Here is a 20,752-nt window from a genome sequence, read left to right as displayed (position 1 = left end):
CATATATTTAAGGCATCCAACATGATGTTTTGACATAGTGAAATAATTACTACAGTCAAGGCAATTACTATATCCATTATCTCACATAATTACCTTTTTTAATGTCGTAAGAGCACCTAAAATCTACTCTCTTAGGAAATTTGCAGTATACAGCACAATATGATTACCTATAGTCTTCATGCTGGACAGGTATATCTTGTTTTATTGCACTTCACAGATATTACGTTTTTTTACAAATTAAGGGTTTGTGGCAACTCTGCTTCAAGCAAGTCAGTGGGCACTAGTTTTCCAATAGCATGTGCTCACTTTATGTCTCTGTTTCACATTTTGGTAATTCTTGTAATACTTTAAACTTTTTCACTATTATTATATCTGTTATGGTGATCTGTGATTAGTGATCTTTGATGTTACTATGGTAATTGTTTTGAGGCTGCATGAACTATGCCCATTTAAGATAACAAACTTACTCAGTAAATATGTGTGTTTTGATTGCTCCATCAACTTGTGCCCTCATCTCTCTCCCTCTCCTTGGGCTTCCCTATTCCCTGAGACACAGCAATATTGAATTTATTATTAAGCCAGTTAATAACCCTACAATATCCTCTAAGTGTTGAGTGAAAGAAAGAGCTGTATGTCTTTAAATGAAAAGCTAAAAATTATTAAGCTTAGCTTGGAAGACATGTTGAAAGCTGAGACAGGCTGAAAGCTAGACGTCTGTGCCAAGCAGTTAGCCAAGTTGTGAATGTAAAGGGAAAGTTCTTGAAGGAAATTAAAAATTCTATTTCAGGAAACACACAAGAAATCCAAACAGCCTTCTTGCCTATACGGAGAAAATTTGAGTGGTCTGAATAGAAGATCTACCCAGCTACAACATTTTCTTAAGACGAAGCCTAATTCAGAGAAAGGCTCTAACTCTCTACAATTCTGTGAAGGCTGAGTGAGATGAGGAAGCTGCAGAACAAAAGTTTGAAGCTAACAGCAGTTGTTTCATGAAGTTTAAGGAAAGAAGCCATCTCTATAACATACAAGTGCAAGGTGAAGCCCCAAATGCTAAAGTAGAAGCTGCAGCAAGCTATCTAGAAGATCTAGCTAGGATCATTGATAAAAGTGGCTACATTAGACGGCAGATTTTCCATGTAGATGAAACACCCTTTTATTGAAAGAAGATACCATCTAGGACTTTCATCACTAGAGAGGAGAAGGCAATGCCTGGCTTCAAAGTGACAAAGGACAGGCTGACTCTCTTGTTAGGGATTAATACAGCTGATGACTTTAAGTTGAAGCCAATGTTCATTTATCATTCTGAAAATTCTAGGGCTCTTAGGAATTCTATTAAATATACTCTCCCTGAGCTTTATGAATGGAACAACAAAGCCTGAATGATAGCCCATCTCTTGACAGCATGGTTTACTGAACATTTTAGGCTCATTGTAGAGACCTACTGTTCAGAAAAAAGATTCTTTCAAAATATTACTGCTCATTGACAATGCACCTAAGTCACCCTACAGCTCTGATGGAGATGTACAAGGAGATTAATGTTTTCATGCCTGCTAACACAACGTCCATTCTGTAGCTTATGAATTAAGAAGTAATTTTGACTTTCAAGTCTTATTAGTTAAGGGGTACATTTTATAAGACTATAGCTGCCATAAACAGTGATTCCTGTAATAAATCTGGGTGGAGTAAATTAAAAATCTTCTGGAAAGGATTCAGCATTTTAAATGTCATAAAGAACATACTTTGTGATTCACAAGAGGAGGTCCAAATATCAACTTTAACAGGAGTTTGGAAGGAGTTGATTTTTAACTCTCATGGATTACTTTGATTAGGATTCAGGACTACAGTGGAGGAAGTACTGCAGATATAGAAATACAGAGCTAGAATTAAACATAGAGCCTGAGCATATGACTGAATTGTTGCAATCTCATGATAAAACAAACAATTGAGGAGTCACTTCTTATGTATGAACCAAAAACGTTCATCCAGCGATTTCTTGAGGTGCAATCTGCTTCTGGTGAAGATTCTGTGAACATTATTCAAACGATCATAAAGGATTTAGAGTATTACATAAACTTAGTTGATAAAGCAGTGGTTTGAAAGGGTTGACTCTAATTCTGAAAGAAGTTCTACTGTGGGTATCAAATGCTATCAAATAGCATTGAATATTACAGAGAAATCTTTCATGACAGGGATAGTCAGTCCATATGGCAAACTTAATTGTCTTATTTTAAAAAATTGCCCCAGCCACCTGAACCTTCAGCAATCCCAATGTTGAATATTGGCCCCCACTCTCTTCTGGCTTGGAGAGTTTCTGCTGAGAGATCTGCTGTTAGTCTGATGGGCTTCCCTTTGTGGGTAACCCGACCTTTCTCTCTGGCTGCCCTTAAGATTTTTTCCTTCATTTCAACTTTGGTGAATCTGGCAATTATGTGTCTTGGAGTTGCTCTTCTGGAGGAGTATCTTTGTGGTGTTCTCTGTATTTCCTGAATTTGAATGTTGGCCTGCCCTACTAGGTTGGGGAAGTTCTCCTGGATGATATCCTGAAGAGTGTTTTCCAACTTGGTTCCATTTTCCCCCTCACTTTCAGGCACCCCAATCAGACGTAGATTTGGTCTTTTCACATAATTCCATACTTCTTGCAGGCTTTGTTCATTTCTTTTTCTTCTTTTTTCTTTAGGTTTCTCTTCTCACTTCATTTCATTCATTTGATCCTCAATCGCTGATACTCTTTCTTCCAGTTGATCGAGTCGGTTACTGAAGCTTGTGCATTTGTCACGTATTTCTCGTGTCATGGTTTTCATCTCTGTCATTTCCTTTATGGCCTTCTCTGCATTAATTATTCTAGTTATCAATTCTTCCACTCTTTTTTCAAGATTTTTAGTTTCTTTGTGCTGGGTACGTAATTCCTCCTTTAGCTCTGAGAAGTTTGATGGACTGAAGCCTTCTTCTCTCATCTCATCAAAGTCCTTCTCCGTCCAGCTTTGATCTGTTGCTGGTGATGAGCTGCGTTCCTTTGCAGGGGGAGATGCGCTCTTATTTTTTGAATTTCCAGCTTTTCTACCCTGCTTTTTCTCCATCTTTATGGTTTTATCTGCTTCTGGTCTTTGATGATGGTGACGTACTGATGGGGTTTTGGTGTGGGTGTCCTTCCTGTTAGTTAGTTTTCCTTCTAACAGTCAGGACCCTCAGCTGTAGGTCTGTTGGAGATTGCTTGAGGTCCACTCCAGACCCTGTTTGCCTGGCTGTCAGCTGCAGAGGCTGCAGAAGATAGAATATTGCTGAACAGTGAGTGTACCTGTCTGATTCTTGCTTTGGAAGCTTCCTCTCAGGGGTTCACTCCACCATGTGAGGTGTGGGGTGTTGGTCTGCCCCTAGTGGGGGATGTTTCCCAATTAGACTACTCAGGGATCAGGGACCCACTTGAGCAGGTAGTCTGTCCGTTCTCAGATCTCAACCTCCATGTTGGGAGATCCACTGCTCTCTTTAAAGCTGTCAGACAGAGTTGTTTGCGTCTGCAGAGGTTTCTGCTGCTTTGTTGTTGTTGTTTAGCTCTGCCCTGTCCCCAGAGGTGGTGTCTACAGAGACAGGCAGGCCTCTTTGAGCTGCTGTGAGCTCCACCCAGTTCGAGCTTCCCAGAGGCTTTGTTTACCTACTTAAGCCTCAGCAATGACGGGCGCCCCTCCCCCAGCCTCGCTGCTGTCTTGCCGTTAGATTGCAGACTGCTGTGCTAGCAATGAGGGAAGCTCCCTGGGCGTGGGACCCTCCCAGACTGGCTTATTTTTATTAACTTAACCTGTCCTCCAGTTTCATCTATGTTGTTACAAACAGCAGGATCTCCTTTTTAAAACCTGAATACTATTCTTTTAAAATATTTATTTATTTTTAATTTCAATAGCTTTTGGGGTATAAGTGGATTTTGGTTACATGGATGAATTGTATAGCGTGAATTTTTAGATTTTAGTGTACCCGTCACCCGAGTAGTGTACATTGTACTTAATGTGTATTTTTTTAATCCTTGGAAAGCTGAATAGTATTTTGGTATATACATGTATACACACCACAATTTCTTTATCTAGTTATCCATTGGTGGGCATTTAAGTTGTTCACGTATCTTAGCCTACATGAGACCTGGACTGTAAAACTCCTAGAAGAAAACATAGGAAAAAGTTCTATGATATTAGTTTTGGCAATGATTTTTAAAATATAATACCAAAAGCACAGGCAACAAATGCAAAAATAAACAAATGGGACTACATCAAACTAAAAACTTCTGTCCAGCAAAAGCAACAATCAATAATATGAAAAGGCACCCTATGGACTGGGAGAAAATATTTGTGAACCATATATCTGATAAAGGGTTAATATCAAAATGTACAATTAACTCACACAGCTCAGTAACATAAAAACAATCCCATTAAAAAATGGGCAAAGGACCTGAATAGGCATTTCTCTAAAGAAGATACACAAACAGAGCCAAAAGGTATATGCAAAGATGATCAACATCCTTCATCATTAGGGCGATGCAAACTAGACATCACCTCACACGTGTTAGGATGACTGTTACCAAAATGACAGGAGATAACAAGTGTTAGCGAAGGTGTGGAGAAAAGGGAACCCTCGTACACTGCTGATGAGAATGTAAATTGGTATGGCCTTTATGGAACACACCATAGAGGCATTAAAAATTAAACATAGAATTACTATCTGATCCAGCAATTCCACTTCTGGGTATATACCCAAAGGAAGTGAAATCAGCACCTTGCAAAGATATTTGCACTTCTGGGTTCATTGCAGCGTTGTTCACAACAGCCAAGGAATGGATACTTTATCCTGTTTAGTATTTACCACTGCAGTAGTATTTACACCCATTTTACAGATGAAAGAACACTGAGTCCGAGAGAGGGGAAGTATTGTGCCCAAGGGTGCACAATGGGATTCATCTCTGTCATCACCCAGTCTGATGCCTCTTCACAAGCATGCTCCTGCCTCTCCATCATGCCTCACTACCTCACCACCCCACACAAGCAGCCTCAAGAGGTTAAGGAACCAGCCTGTCTCAGAATTACCTGACAGTTGAATGAAGAATTCTGACTTTGGCCTCTATCTACTTTTAAAGACTTGTTGATTATTACGTACTAACTGAAAGCAAGATTTCACTATTATTTTTAATGGTAGATTAAAATGGATGAAAATAAATCAGAAGCAAACATTTGGGTAAATTTTGCCTGCTAACATTTATTCTGAGCTGAGAATTTCACACACAATTGTTGTCTAATAATATACTCCTTCAAAAGAAATAAATGAAATAAGGAAAAAATGAAAAGAGCAAAATAGGCATTTAACCCTGCCCGTCCATTCTTTTGGACACCGGTGGTGCAGATGCACATACGGATCTACATGTTTCAGTGGAGCTACATTTAGGGTTCACTTATTATTTAATTTAGTATATATTAGAATTGAGAGCATATTTCATAAATCGCATTACATAAACATGTGAGGCTAGGACCCCTGTATGACTCGTCATTGCAGTTACTAGAATGCCCAGCAGAGAACCTTGCGGGCTTATATAATAATGAGAGAAGAAGAATGCATGTTCAACTTTCTAAATCCTGGCTCAGTTTCTTTGTTACATTTAGTTACACATGTGGTGTAAAGGAGACATTTGAGATAATTATCAAAAAATAAATCATAATTGTTTCTACTCCCAATTTTTTGTAACATCTACATTATTAAAGCAAAAAATTATTTGAGGTTTTTAGTTTTTATAGAAGAAAATGTTCTTAGGGTTCTGCTTTGGTTTTATTTAGTCATTGTGAAAATTGCCTCATCTTTACTCTGTGTAGATGTCCCAGAAAATTGTGAATATTTCTTTAACCAGGTCATCTGGCCAGTGGTAATGTTGGGGATAAGGAGAGACCATGAGAGTTAAAGAATGCTGAGTCATTGCCTTTTTTTGCACTTCAGTGAATATATTCTTAAGGATTATTTTTTTGAACCTATGTTGAAAGCAATAATATAAGACCTCTGGTTATTTCTTGCTCTGAATCATGTTTCACAAAGCCAGACATTGTGAGGATAAACACTATGCTCTATTTGTGGCTTTTAGTTCTCATCTGAAAAATTACTGAGGATTTCAGTCATGGCACATCCCAGAGCAGAAATTGTCAGACACACTATTGTCAACTTGCCAAATATTCCTAGGAAGTCTGCAAGTTTTTTTATGCTGGAAAATTACATTGTGAAGAACAAATTCATCTTTTTTGTTTCTACGGTGGATGATAGCTGAATTGAACCAAGAGAATCTTGTGAGGGATTTCTTGATAAAGGGCTGCACTGCCTCCACATCTAGGCTTAACCCCTTGGAGAACATCCTCGATAGATTTACGCAGAAAATGCAGGCATGCTAATGAGGTGCAACTGCAAGACACAGTCAATAGAAACACAGTGAATTTTTGAGCTAATTGCTACCAGTCTGACTTAAGTAAGATAAGTGAGAGGCATGGTAGGTGCTCTTCTACCCTGAAAATCCTGTTTGCTCTTCTGAAAAATGCCAAAGCCACGAGATTACAAAGTTTTTAAAGCCCCAGCAGTGTGTCTCAAAACAGGAGGGAGTGTACTAATTGGAATAAGTTTTTATTTTAAAATAATTTTATTTCAGGTGCCATGTTAATGACTTTCCAGTAGTAAAATCCCAAAACAATGAATAAAATTTCAGTAAGATTATTCTAACTCTATCCCCTTTTGCATGAAAAAGTAGAAAACATTCTATGGAAGAAAGTAATAGTTAAGCACGGTAATTTGTTATGCAGCAAGAAAGAAACCAATACAACCTACTATAGACCAAATGTTTTTTTCTTACTAAAGAAAAAATTATTTGATGATAATTATTAAAGCATGGGTAAGGCAGACTTTATTCAGGACCATCATGGTTGGCATAGGGACCATAGTGGGATTTTACAGACAGAGAGATTGGGCTTCACTCTGAATACAGGATGGGCAAGTGGGAATTTACAGCAAAGAAGCAGACTGGGGAGTGGTTGGATGGTAAATTTCTTTCTTTCTTTCTTTTTTTTTTTTTTTGAGATGGAGTCTCACTCTGTTCCCTAGGCTGGAGTACAGTGGCAGGATCTCAGCTCACTGCAGCCTCTGCCTCCTGGGTTCAAGCAATTCTCCTGCCTCAGCCTCCCAAGTAGCTGAGACTACAGGTGCGTGTCACCATGCCCGGCTAATTTTTGTATTTTTAGTAGAGACGGGGTTTCACCATGTTGGCCAGGATGGTCTTGATCTCCTGACCTCGTGATCCACCTGCCTCGGCTTCCCAAAGTGATGAGATTACAGGCATGAGCCACTGCACCTGGCCAGTTGGATGGTAAATTTCTAAGAGGTAACACCAGGAGTAGGGGAGATTCTGGCTAACCTCACCTAATAGGATTCTGGCTAAAGACAGGCCAGGGTGACCAGAAACCATCTGGGGGATAGTGGAGGATGAGGAACCTTGATCAGACATGGAGGGTGTCAGAACTGAGAACTGAGGGTGAGGAGTTCTTGCTAAAACTGGATTTTATGAGGAAGTTCACAGATGGGCCTATGAGAAGATTGAGAAACCCAACTAAGGTTTGGTGAAGCAAAAAAAATCCTAATCTATAGCATGTTAATTCTATGCCATATTAATTCTATGCCCTTAGTAACAAGTGTAATAAATTTGTTACTTGTCTTGGGAGGATTAAGTGTTGAAGGGGCTGACTGAATTTTTAAATTTTCAAATAAATATTTTGCATTCATGTAGTCATAATTTAAGGCTACTCATTTGAATGCCAAATAGATATTTCATAGTCATTCAAGTAACTGATGGCCATTGTGAACCCCAAATATCTAAGACAGGTATCAGTTTAGAAAGTTTATTTTGCCAAGGTTAGGGGTACACCAATGACACAGCCTCAGGATGTCCTGATGATATGTGCCCAAGGAGGTTGGGGTACAGCTTGCTTTTATACATTTTAAAGAGACATAATACATCAATCATTATGTGTATGATTTACATTGGTTTGATTTGGAAGGGTGGGACAACTCAAAGAGTAGGGGCAGGGCATCCGGGTCACAGGTAGATTTAAACATATTCTGCTTGGCAATTGGTTGAAAGAGTTATTATCAGTAGAAAGGAATGTCTGGGTTTTATCATGCGGATGAAGCCTCTAAGTAGAGAGAAGACTGTAAATATTTCTTATCAGACTTAAGGTGTGTGTTGATGTTAATGGTGGAGGGGTATGATAAGGCATGTCCAACCCCTACTTCCTGACATGGCCTGACCAGTCTTTTGGGTTAAATTTTATGGTGCCATGGCTGAGGAGGGAGTCCATTCGGATGGTTGTGGAGGGCCTTTGAATTTTACTTTTGGTTTACACCATCAATGCATTGGTGACATTCATAAGGAGGCATGGAATCTGTGAGGGGCAAAGTTTGGGTAGACCAGCATTTTGTTGAGGAAGGAAAGCTTTTAAGTGATGTGTAGCAGTTGTAATGGGAATCCAGAAACAACCACACAGGAAAGGACATTTAAATACCATCACTTGCCCTGAAAGCAATTCTTTTCTCCACTTAACATTCACCAACCTAGAAGGCATTCTTGGAGTGTTCTGAGTCACAGGGAGCCTCTTGGACAATTAGGTCATGTTTCCCCAATGTAAGAATATGTTTAAGAACACACAGGAACAGAAATAATAAGAGTATTAGATTTAGAATTACTAAATGCTTTATATAAGAAAGAGGAGAATTTGAACTAAAACAGCGCAGTCATTAAGATCACTGATTTTTTGGAGAGCTAAGATTGAACCATGAGAGAATTTTTTGAAAAGTACGTTATAACATCATTTTAAGACAGTTAAAATATCAGCTAAAACATTTTAAGTCTTTGGAAAGGATTCGCACTAATATAATTCATAACACTAATGGGAGTTTTATTATCCATTATGAAATTACTTGACACCATTACCAATCTAAAGGCAGGAAAAGGTTACTTCTGAAATATAATTAACCTGTTTTCACTTGGGAAGAATAGGGAGTTAAAAATAGAGTTATGCTCCTCATCTGTATTTTTGGGCAGATTCCCCTCATGAATGAATAGAAATTTCATAGAACAATGGAGGCTGCCACTTTACTAATTTTCTAGTAGAGCTGTTCAAATATAGATGGTCTAAAGTTCTTTTTTAATAGAACATACATAATAGAATCTAGAGTCCATGTCTAATTTGAAAGTTATTATTTTGACTCAACTTCATTAAGGGTATTCAGGGTATTGGCTTAAATAGAGCAAATACTTGACAAACACTCCCTGGGTACAATGACAACAGATAGTAAGGAGAAAGTGGATAGGGTGGCTGCTTCCAGTTCATCTCCACAGATCTTGAAATTGGGAGATTCCTGACACTCTTCAATTTCTACCCTAAGGCCACAGAGATCTTTTAAAAATCCAAATTATTAAATGGAAGCTCAGAATTTTTTATTAAAGTTCACATCACTTAGGTGCACATACCTGCCCTGTCAACATCTCTCCCCTGTTGGGGCCTCTGGCCTTAGCTCCTCTTGCAGCTGCGCTTAGTCTTTGGTCATCCCTCTGGCCATTTCCAGACGTCTGCCTCCAGGCCTTCTCAGTGTTGCTGCCTCTGGTTCCACCAAACAACATTTTTTACATTTTTCGTCAGTGCGTGGTTGGTTCGGTCGACCCTATAGGATTGACTCCTGTGGGAAGCCTACCCAGAGTGTCAGTTCAGTCAAAACATCTTGTTCTGTCTGTGCTGCCCTTTCCAGCAGTACTTAGGCTGTGAGTAATTGACTCACAAACTGCTTTCCTTGTTAGACAGTGATTTCCCTGAGAGCAGGATTACTCACTCAACTTTGTGTTCTTGAGACTAGTGTGCCTGGTGCTATCCTAAAAGACTTATATTAATTTCATAATTCTTAAAAAAAACCCTTGTGAGGCAGGTATGAATTTAATCTCCATTATATCAATGAGGAAACTGAGGCCCAGAGAGGTTAAGCAACTTACTGAAGTCACAGAGCTAGTAACAGGTGGAGCTAAGATATGAACATCCAGGCAGCCTGGCTTCAGAGCCTGTTCCCTAATCATATGCTCTGCTGCCTTACCAGTGCTTGGCTTAGTGAGTCCTCAATGCATTATGGTTGGGTGAATGACTGGATGATAGAGGAGGGTAACACTGAGGCAGGGAGACCCCCTGATTGTGGGCTGGTGTACAGGCTCAGAGAGCAATTACACAAGTTTCCATTAGAATAGAGATGGTTGGAGTGAAGAAGAGATTTTCTGGGGGAAGCTATTTTACTATCTCTACCAAATTCATGACTTATTTTCCTGTAGTTCGTCATGGACTGTCCTTGAGGTCTGGAGATCCTCTGATATATATAAGGATGTGAATTAAACAATTTGAAGAAAAAAACATGCCAAGTCAAAAAAATCACTAGTTTTTCAGGTACAGAATGTTTTTACTAATATACACACTTGGAAGCATGTAGTCAAGTAAAAAGAAAATATTAACATCTTCTTTGCAACCATCGCTCTTCCAAGTCTTGTGGAAGATGCACAAAACAGCAGAGGCAGTGCCTAAGTTTGACTGCAATGTGCTCCAGTGCATAAAACAAATAATTTTCACATAGAAAAAACCATGCTGTAATTGGATATGTGCTTCATATTCAGGTCTGAGCACCACAGCATTATAAACATTATTAACAATATGATAAAGCTACGGCTACCAGAAATACTTATAATCATTTCATATAGTAAAATTATAATCCAAATGCTGTAAAAATGAGCATAAATGTACCATATACTGTGATGGTAGTTGAGGCTCTAATATAGTATCAAGTATATACATAACACTTAAAAGTATAATTCTCTTCTATCATAAACTTGACTGAAAACTAACATGACAGCTTTGGTTAACATTCAATATTTAATTAGCAATAATTTTCTATGCCTTCTAGGAGTGTAGAAGGCCTCTGCTGGAATAATTGGGATTACCCATGTTCTTAAAAGCCCTGTCCAAGGAAGTTCTTCTAATGCCATCTTTTTTCCTTCCTGAATTTTGCTGTAGCAAGCATAGACATTGGAAATAATTCTACTCCCTTATATTGGCCTCAAAGTACTGCAGTAGTTACTGAAATGTTGTTGAACATTTTATGATAATAAGGCTGCAGTTTGTCCCACTGCAAAGCGTTTAAGAAAAAGTTACAATTAACTCTCACATTCTCCTCTTCCCCGCTTCCACTGCTTCTAACTTTTCAAAGTAATAAGTGTGTTTGCTTTGATTCAGACCCACTTAAAGCAAACAGAGCTTAGTCTCTTCATGGTGTCCTGATGCTAGTGAATGAATAACATCAGGTGATAAGAGGGGGTGGGAATGAGGTAAAAGGTAGATAATTCTTATAAAATCATGGCTTCTGCTCCCAAAGTGCTTAGGGAGATTAAACAAATTCCTGGTCTTGAACTCTGTGGTATGGAATTCAATGCAATAGGTATTGAGAAAAGGCAGACAGGTATGTTGTTGCTGGAGTAGTCTGACAAGGTTTTGGGAAGAAATTGAACACTGACCTGGATCATGAAAGATGAATAAAGTCTGCACACTGGCACAGGTAGAAGAAAGTCAGAATTTCAAGAGCAGGACATGGTCTAAGCAGAGAAAGAGCTGCCTCGAATTTTCACTACTTGAGCTTACATTCACAGATAGTGGCTGGATTCCATCAGAGTGAACCACATTTCAGGGTCTAGCTGCAACACCAGAGAGATTTTATTTCTTGTCTGCCTTTGACTATGACCAGTTTTGTCTATAGTGATTGCAAATGGTTACAGTATGTTTTTATGGAAACCAACTTAAATATTAGATATTTCTTAATCTCTATTTAATTATCTAGAGTATGTTACTAATTACCGTAATGCTTAGCATATTACAGCAACAAATATCTATTATCTCACATCCTTTATAAGGGTCAGGAATCCAGGAGCAGTGTGGCTGGCTGGTTCTGGCTCTGGGTCCCTGAGGAGGTCACAGTGAAGCTGTTGACCAGGCTGTAGTCTTCTGATGGCATGTAGGATCCACTTCCAAGCTCATTCATATAGACGTTGGCAGGAGGCTTCAGTTCCTCACCGTGTGGGCCCCTTCATAGGGAACGTCATGACTTGGCAGTTGAACATGCTGAGCATATGATCTGAGAGAATGAAAGCAAGACAGAGCAACCAAGATGGAAACTGCAGTGTCTTTTATAATGTAATTTCAGAAGTCATATACCCTCACCTATGCTTTATTTTGTTGGTCACACAGACCAACCCTGGTACAACATGGTAAGAAACTATACTGGGGGTGGGGTTTATCAGAGACCATACTGGAGACCGGCTACCACAGTCTGTATAACTTTCATATAAATTAGCATTGATACATATATAGTGTTTCAACAGGAAAAAGTGAGAATAGCTCATCCAACAATTGCAGACTCACACAGAGTCTTTGAAACTCTGTTCTAGTCTTGTGATTCTAATGTTCTAGGAATTTTGGGATTACAATAGAAAGTACTCACTGATTGTATTAGTCCCTTTTCATGCTGCTGGGAAGAAAAAGAGGTTTCATGGACTTACAGTTACACATGGCTGGGGAGGCCTCACAAACATGGTGGAAGGCAAGGAGGAACAAGTCACATCTTACATGGATGGTGTGGGGCAAAGAGAACTTGTGCAGGAGAACTCCCATTTTCAAAACCATCAGATCTCATAAGACTTATTCACTATCATGAGAACAACACAGGAAAGACTCATCCCCATGATTCAATTACCTCCCACCAGGTTCCTCCCACAACATGTGGGAATTGTGGAAGTTACAATTCAGGATGAGATTTGGGTGGAGACACAGCCAAATTATATCCATCTGCCCTGGCCCCTCCCAAATCTCATGTCCTCAAATTTCAGAACCAATCATGCCCCCTGAACTGTCTCCCAAAGTCTCAACTCATTTCAGCACTAACTCAAAAGTCCACAGTCTAAAGTCTCATCTGAGAAAAGCCAAGTCCCTTCAGCCTACGAGCCTATAAAATCAAAAGCAAGTTAGTTACTCCCTAGATACAATGGGGGTACAGGCATTGGGTAAATACAGTCATTCCAAATGGGAGACATTGGTCAAAACTAAGGGGCTACAGGCCCCCGGCAAGTCCAAAATCCAGCAGGGAGTCAAATCTTAAAGCTTCAAAATGATCTCCTTTGACTCCATGTCTCACATCCAGCTCATGCTGATGCAAGAAGTGGATTCTCATGGTCTTGGGTAGCTCTGCCCCTGTGGCTTTGCAGGGTACAGACTCCCTCCCAACTGCTTTCACAGGCTGGCATTGAGTAACTGCAGCTTTTCTAGGTGCACAGTGTAAGCTGTTGGTGCATCTACCATTCTGGGGTCTGGAGGATGGTGGCCCTCTTCTCACAGCTCCACTAGGTGGTGCCCCAGTAGGGACTCTGTGTGGGGGCTCCAATCCCACATTTCTCTTCTGCACTGCCCTAGCAGAGGTTCTCCATGAGGGTTCCACTCCTGCAACAAACTTCTGCCTGGGCATCCAGGTGTTTCCATACGTCTTTTGAAATTTAGGTGGAACTTCCCAAACCCTAATTCTTGACTTCTGTGTACTCGCAGGGTCAACATCACATGGAAGCTGCTAAGGCTTGGGGGTTGCACCCTCTGAAGACACAGTCTGAGCTCTATGTTGGCACCTTTCAGCCTTGGCTGGAGCAAAGGATGCAGGACACCAAGTCCCTAGGCTGCACACAGCATGGGGACCCTCAGCCCAGCCCAAGAAACCACTCTTTCCTCCTAGGCCTCCAGGCCTGTGATGGGAAGAGCTGCTGTGAAGACCTCTGATATGCCCTGGAGACATTTTCCCTATTGTCTTGGGGATTAACATTTGGCTCCTTGTTACTTATGTGAATTTCTGCAGCTGACTTGAATTTTTCCTCAGAAAATGGGATTTTCTTTTCTATTGCATTATCAGGCTGCAAATCTTCTGAACCTTTATGCTCTGTCTCCTTTTTAAAACTGAATGCCTTTAACAGGACCCAAGACGCCTCTTGAATGCTTTGCTGCTTAGACATTCCTTCTGCCAGATACCCTAAATCATCTCTCTCGAGTTCAAAGTTCCATAACTGTCTAGGGCAGGGTAAAATGCCTCTGGTTTCTTTGCTAAAACATAGCAAGAGTCCCCTTTATTCCAGTTCCCAAAAAGTTCTTCATCTCTCTCTAAGACCACCTCAGCCTGGATTTCATTGTTCATATCGCTATCAGCATTTTGGGCAGAGCCATTCAATAAGTCTCTGGGAAGTTCCAAGCTTTCCCACATTTTCCTGTCTTCTTCTGAGCCCTCCAAATTGTTCCATCCCCTGCCTGTTACTCAGTCCCAAAGTTGTTTCCACATTTTCAGTTATCTTTTCAGCAGTGCCCCACTCTACTGGTACCAATTTACTGTATTAGTCTGTTTTCACACTGCTGATAAAGACATACTTGAGAGTGGGAAGAAAAAGAGGTTAAATAAATGGCCTTACAGTTCCACACAGCTGGAGAGGTCTCATGAACATGGCGGAAGGCAAGGAGGAACAAGTCACATCTCACATGGATGACAGCAGGCAAAGAGAGCTTGTGCAGGAAAACTCCCATTTTCAGAACCATCAGATTTCATTAGACTTATTCACTATCACAAGAACAGCACAGGAAAGACTTCCCCCCATGATTCAATTGCCTTCCACCAGATTCCTCCCACGACATATGGCAATTGTGGGAGTTGCAATTCAAGATGAGATTTGGGTGGGGACACAGCCAAACCATATCACCAATATTTCAAGTCCTTACCAATGGGTTACTGAAATGTGAATACATGTTTTATAATCTCTAAATATTATCTCTGACATCTCTACTTACAAGCTAATAATATTTTGTAATTGAGCAAAAGTGGAAATTGTAACCTATAGGTAAATTCTCAAAGCTTGGAAATCTGTTTCAACTGTAGCAATAATCTTTTGTTGTTCTGTCAGATATCATAAACACATATTTTGTTTGAATGAGGCTTTTGGCTTGGTACAAGGCATTATTTGGGAATATATATATGTGTGTGTGTGTGTGTATATATACACATATACAGATATACAGATATGCATATATACACATATACATATAAATATATACATATATACACATATATATGCATGTATATATATTTCCTAATCCATTGTACACTGTTTGGTAGAACTATTATATTTATAATACATGATTATACTGATGTTCCTTATTTAAGAATCCCACTTCTGAAATTTTAATTTATCCAATTTATAAAGTAAGGAATGAATTCAGTGTTTGTTCTCTGAAGACTTACAGTTTTGTATGTGCAGAAGAATAAGGTCTGAGCATTACAGCAGGGCCAACAAACTATAGTCTGTGGGCCAAATCCAGCCTGTCACCTCTTTTTGTAAATAATGTTTTATTAAAACACAGCTGGCCGGGCACAGTGGCTCATGCCTGTAATCTCAGAACTTTGGGAGGCCAAGGTGAGTGGATCACCTGATGTCGGGAGTTCAAGACTAGCCTGGCCAACATGGCAAAACCTCATCTTTACTAAAGAAATACAAAAATTAGCCAGGCGTGGTGGCGGGTGCCTGTAATCCCAGCTACTCAGGAGGCTGAGGCAGGGAGAGTTGCTTGAACCCGGGAGGCGGGGGTTGCAGTAAGCCAAGATCGTGCCACCGTACTCCAGCCTGGGTGAGAGAACGAGGCTCTGTCTCAAAAAACAAACAAACCGACAAAAAACAGTTGTGTCTATTTATTTTTATATTTTCTGTAGCTACTTTTCAGCTACAATGGCAGAGCTGGGTAGTTATGACAGAAACTGTGTGACTCATAAAGCCTAAAATATTTACTACCTAGCCCTTTATATTGCTAACATCTGCTTTAGAGGTCATTTTGAAGTCCTAAATTTAAAAATCAGGGTAAGTTAGAAAGATACATTTTACCTATATGTAGTGGTATTTTTTGGGTGAGTTTGATAAGAAAGAGATCTTATTGAATGTATATATTTATGGTTTTAGGTTGGTGCTAAAGTAATTGTGGTTTTTACCATTGAAAGTAATGGCAAAAACTGCAATTACTTTTGCACCAACCTCATAATTGACTAGGAATGGGAATATAGAAGAAAGTTTGGCATACTTATTTGGCAGATGGGGAGTGGGTGGGAAAAAATAATTCCTTTGGTTTTAGGCAATAAGAAGTCTCACAACTTCTTTGTTAGGTGGGTAGAATTCATTTTTACTTATTTAGAATTGAGGAACTGAGAGGTGTGGTGACTTGCAACTGTCATTGTCACAAACCAAGCACGAGACATCATTATGCCTAGAACAGGCATCTCCTGACTCCAAGTCCAGGCAAACGCTCTTGCCTTTGTACAACATAGCCATTCCCTGAGCTGTGTGGTGTGCTCAATATAAGACATACACAACCTAAGATTTTGCAAAATTAGTGGAAAATGATTAGTAGTTCTACTACTGGTTTATTGCTTTCTTAAGAATATCTTAGTCTGGTGTGGAGAGATTCTCCTTACAATGTAGTCACAGATAGATTCAAGGAGATTTCTGAAAGAGAGTCTGAAGGATTTCTGGATCATCAAATTCCTAAAGGGAGGCATAAATATGGCCAGGGTTACCAGGGAAAGCCTTGTTAGATTTTAAAATGCCAGTGTAGAAATAATACATCCTTAAGTTTTAGAAACTAGTCAAAAGAAATATAAGCTCTTATATGGAGGAAACCGAGTCTATAGGCAAGTTTTAATAACAATGCAGGAAAAACGACAATGTTTTCAATTCCATAGCAATGAAACGTTGAGAGTATCTCACCAAACTACTATGAAGACAGTCACAAATTAAAATCTATAATAATTCCACAAGAGAGTTCCTTACTTTATTTTCTTCTTAAAGAGTCTTCTTCAAGGTTCTTCAGTGATTAACAGAAAAACTTAAAAGTTCTGCTTCTAGAATTATTAGAGCAATAATAAAAACTTTCTTTTCAAGTTGCTCATTTGAGCCCTGAAATGAAGACATTTCTGCAGGAGGACAAACATTGAATAACTAAATTCTGTAGGAGTAGGGCCCCCTTAAGTCAAAGATGTCAAAGAACAATCTAGTTCTGGGCATGAAGAGATACCATGGAAAGTGGACCAGCAAGTAGAAAAGCTTTATAGTAAAGACTGACATTTGTATCTCTAGCCTGAATCTCTTCCCTCAGTTCTAGACCTACATGTCTAAGTCCTTTTACCCAGCAGCGTCATTTGGATTGAAGAAGCAACTCAGATTTAACATGTCCCAAATGGAACTTCTGGTCATCAAGTCCAAGCTTGCTTCTCTTTTAGTCTTCATTTCAGTTCATCTTTCCAGCTATTCAGGTTCAAAACCTTAAAGACTTTGGCTCCTTTCTTTTATACCTTACATCTAATGTGTCTGCCAATCTTATTGTTTCTATCTGCAAATATATCCACAACTTAACATTCTCACAATTGCTACTGCTACTTTCCTGGTCTGGGTCACAATCATCTGTAATAGTTTCCTAACTGATCTTCCTGCTGCTATCTCCACCTACCCACCACACCCCACTGTGGCCTCCCCATTCAGTCTATTCTCAATATAGCAGCCAGAATAATCCTTTTACAACGTAAGTGAGAGCATGCCACTTCTCCGCTCAAGACTCTGTAGTGGCTCCCCTAATTCACTCTAAGTAAAAACCCTTACTATGATTTTCAAGACCCTACATGTCCTCTCTGTGTCCTTGCTATTCTCTCCTCATTCTCTCTGTTCCAGCCACACTGGCCTGATTGCAATTCCTCCAACATGCCAGGTATGCTCCCGCCTAGTGCCTTTGAACTTGTTCTTACCTCAGCTGTTGTTCCAGGTAGTGTCTGGTTTACTCCCTCATCTCCTACAGGGCTTTACTCAAATATCACCTTTTTAGAAAGACTTTCCTTGGATATCTTAATCAAAATTGCAATCTATTCTAACTTCCCAACTGTCCATCTCTCTCCCTTGCCTTATTCTACTTTTCTCCATAGTATTTATCACCCCTCTAATATACTCTACCTTTTTCTCCACTTTCCTGGCCTGTTCGTTCACTGCTGTATCCTCAGCACCCAGAGCAGTGTCTGGTTCAGAGTAGACAATAAATATTTGCTGAACAAATGAATAAATGACCATTATTGTTACTTTATGTGGTTGGAAATTCCTGAGGTTGGGCTTTGTCATCCTTTTTTCCCCGAGCCCCCTGATTCAGAGAGTTCATTTTAATTCCAGGTACTCCATTTCTGACATTGTGAAGGTCCTTGTCCTCATTGTCTAAAGAGTTTAGGAGGCGTATCCTGTTGCTCTGAGAAAAGCAAGTCTTTGTTTGGAATCTGTTGGCCAAGTACCCAAGTGAGGAAAACAACCCCAGGGGACTGTTTCTTCTTTCTGCCCCTTTCCTCATGGCAGGACTCCCCCTGCTTTGAGTGGACTCTGCTGAGGGTATTGTTGGGATGAGACAGCCCTGAGAAGCTTGTTTTATAGCTGGAATGGGAGACACATGCCCCTGAAATGAAGATACCATGACCCAGGAAGTAGGCATTTTATGCGAAGGGAATGGATACATGTTTGTATCCTGAGATTCATGAGTTTTCATCTCCCTTAATCAGCATATATGCACTAATACTAAAAATCAGACATTGATAGTTTCATGATCTTATAGGTGTTCCTGTGAATTATGAGGCTTAACCCATCATTTTATCTGTACCTAACCTCCATAGAATAGGCAATATTTTGAAAATCCTATTTTTTGGGGGGGGAAATATTTTATAGTTTGACTTTAGATTTACAGCAAAGTCTCTTATTCTGAGTATAAAAGATCCCACATAGCTTGCTAGAAATTTTTGCATATGCTATTCCTTACTAGGTGACACAAAAGCAGCAACAAATGATATGAAGGCCAATAACAAATAGACTGTGTAAAAGAGAACTAAATGTGGCCTGAGAAGGATTCTGTACTTCTATATTTGAGTCCATGTGGATAAACTGCAACCTAACTTAATAGGTAGACAAAATTGAAAACCTAACTTAAGAGTTTGTGCCTGTAACAATATGTGAGTCTTGGCCAATCACAGCAGCCATACTTCAGCCGGTCATATATACTGCTGAGTGTTCAAACTGTTCAAATAAGGCAAATACCAACCTGTAACCAATCCAGCCATTCCTGTACTTCCCTTCCGATTCCTGTACATCACTTTACTTTTTTCTGTCCATAACTTTGTTCTGACCATGAGGTGCCCCTAGAGTCTCTCTGAATCTGCTATGTTTTGACAATTGAGGGTTGTGGGTATCTGATTAAGTGCAGTTGATGCTATCTGTATTGCTGTGTTTATAGCAAAACACCATGGGATAAATATTCTAATAGCATCCCTCTTCCAAATTAATTGCCACATCTCCCCTGGCTTTGGCTTTGGAGAATCTGGCTCTCATCATGACTGGCCTTTTGTGGTAGCTGGCTTTAGTCCTGGACACCTTCAGTCATCTTGGATAAGACTAAGGGATCTCACAGGTGTGGTTTGCTGGAGAGTGAGTTCCAAAGGCCTGAGACTGTCACGTGAGTGAACTTCCTGGGGGCTGTAGTTCCTTATACTTTATAGGGGTCTGCCTCTACCTCAGTCTCTAACTAGTTGTGGTATCCTGGACAAACCAATTCCCCTGATTAGCCCTCATTTTTTTCCATTTTTCAAATGAGTGGGCTGGATTGATTTTCTCTATTGTCCTCTGCAGTGGTAAAGTGCCAGGCTATCAGTAACCTGCCTAACAATAATGACCCCTCACCTTTCTTATTTATCATAATAATATTAATACAATAGCTTTGAGCTGTAGAATGCTTTATTCGTTTTTAACATCCACAGAAACTGTGATCGCTTGAGCTAAGAATCATTCAGCACCTCTACAAATAAATCTCCCTTTTCAGGGAGTGGTGTTTAGGAAAGCTTTACAAATGAAATGATCCCAGAGCAAGTGTTTGTAAGACATTTATAAAGAGAAAGAAAGAAAGAAAGGCAAGAGGAGAAGGCAAACTGTTTTTTCTTCAACAAATAATGAGAATCAGTTTGTTTACATGCTTCTTTACATCCCTAATGCTTTAAGAAAGCTTTGTTGCTTAAACTGTAATTTCACAGTCAATTAATCTACCACATAGTGTATGCTGGTATCTGTAGGTTGCTGTTCTAGTCACCCAAATCTCACAAACTGCAAATTTTTTCTTCCTTTTTAGGTTAATTTAAATGTGACTGATGATTTGCACTGGATTTGTAGGGGAAAACACTTTAAAAATTGAATAAAAACCAGAAGAGCCTTTTGTCAGATACAGCTGCATGTTAGATATGACTCATGTTTGACTCTGGTGTATCAGAATATGAGATTTGGATCTTAGAAAGCAGTTCCTGCTCTCTTTTGCTGATTTTTTTTGTCAAAGTGCAGCATTATGCCAAAGTGTTCAGAGGAAACAGCGTAAAAGAGTCACATGATTCCCTTCATGATTTTCATGAAAATCCATTGGGAAATAAACAAACGGAACATCTATGAGTTAGCTGGCTTCTGAAGGGGACAAGAGGGAAGAGTACTAGACTGTGTCAGGTTCTCATGTTCAAGTCCCAGCTCTGCTACTTGTTGGAGGGACCTTGGGTG

Source organism: Trachypithecus francoisi, unplaced genomic scaffold (genome assembly GCF_009764315.1).
Source record: "Trachypithecus francoisi isolate TF-2019V2 unplaced genomic scaffold, Tfra_2.0 Lachesis_group11, whole genome shotgun sequence".
Taxonomy (NCBI): Eukaryota; Metazoa; Chordata; class Mammalia; order Primates; family Cercopithecidae; genus Trachypithecus; species Trachypithecus francoisi.
This window is presented reverse-complemented; position numbering follows the sequence as displayed.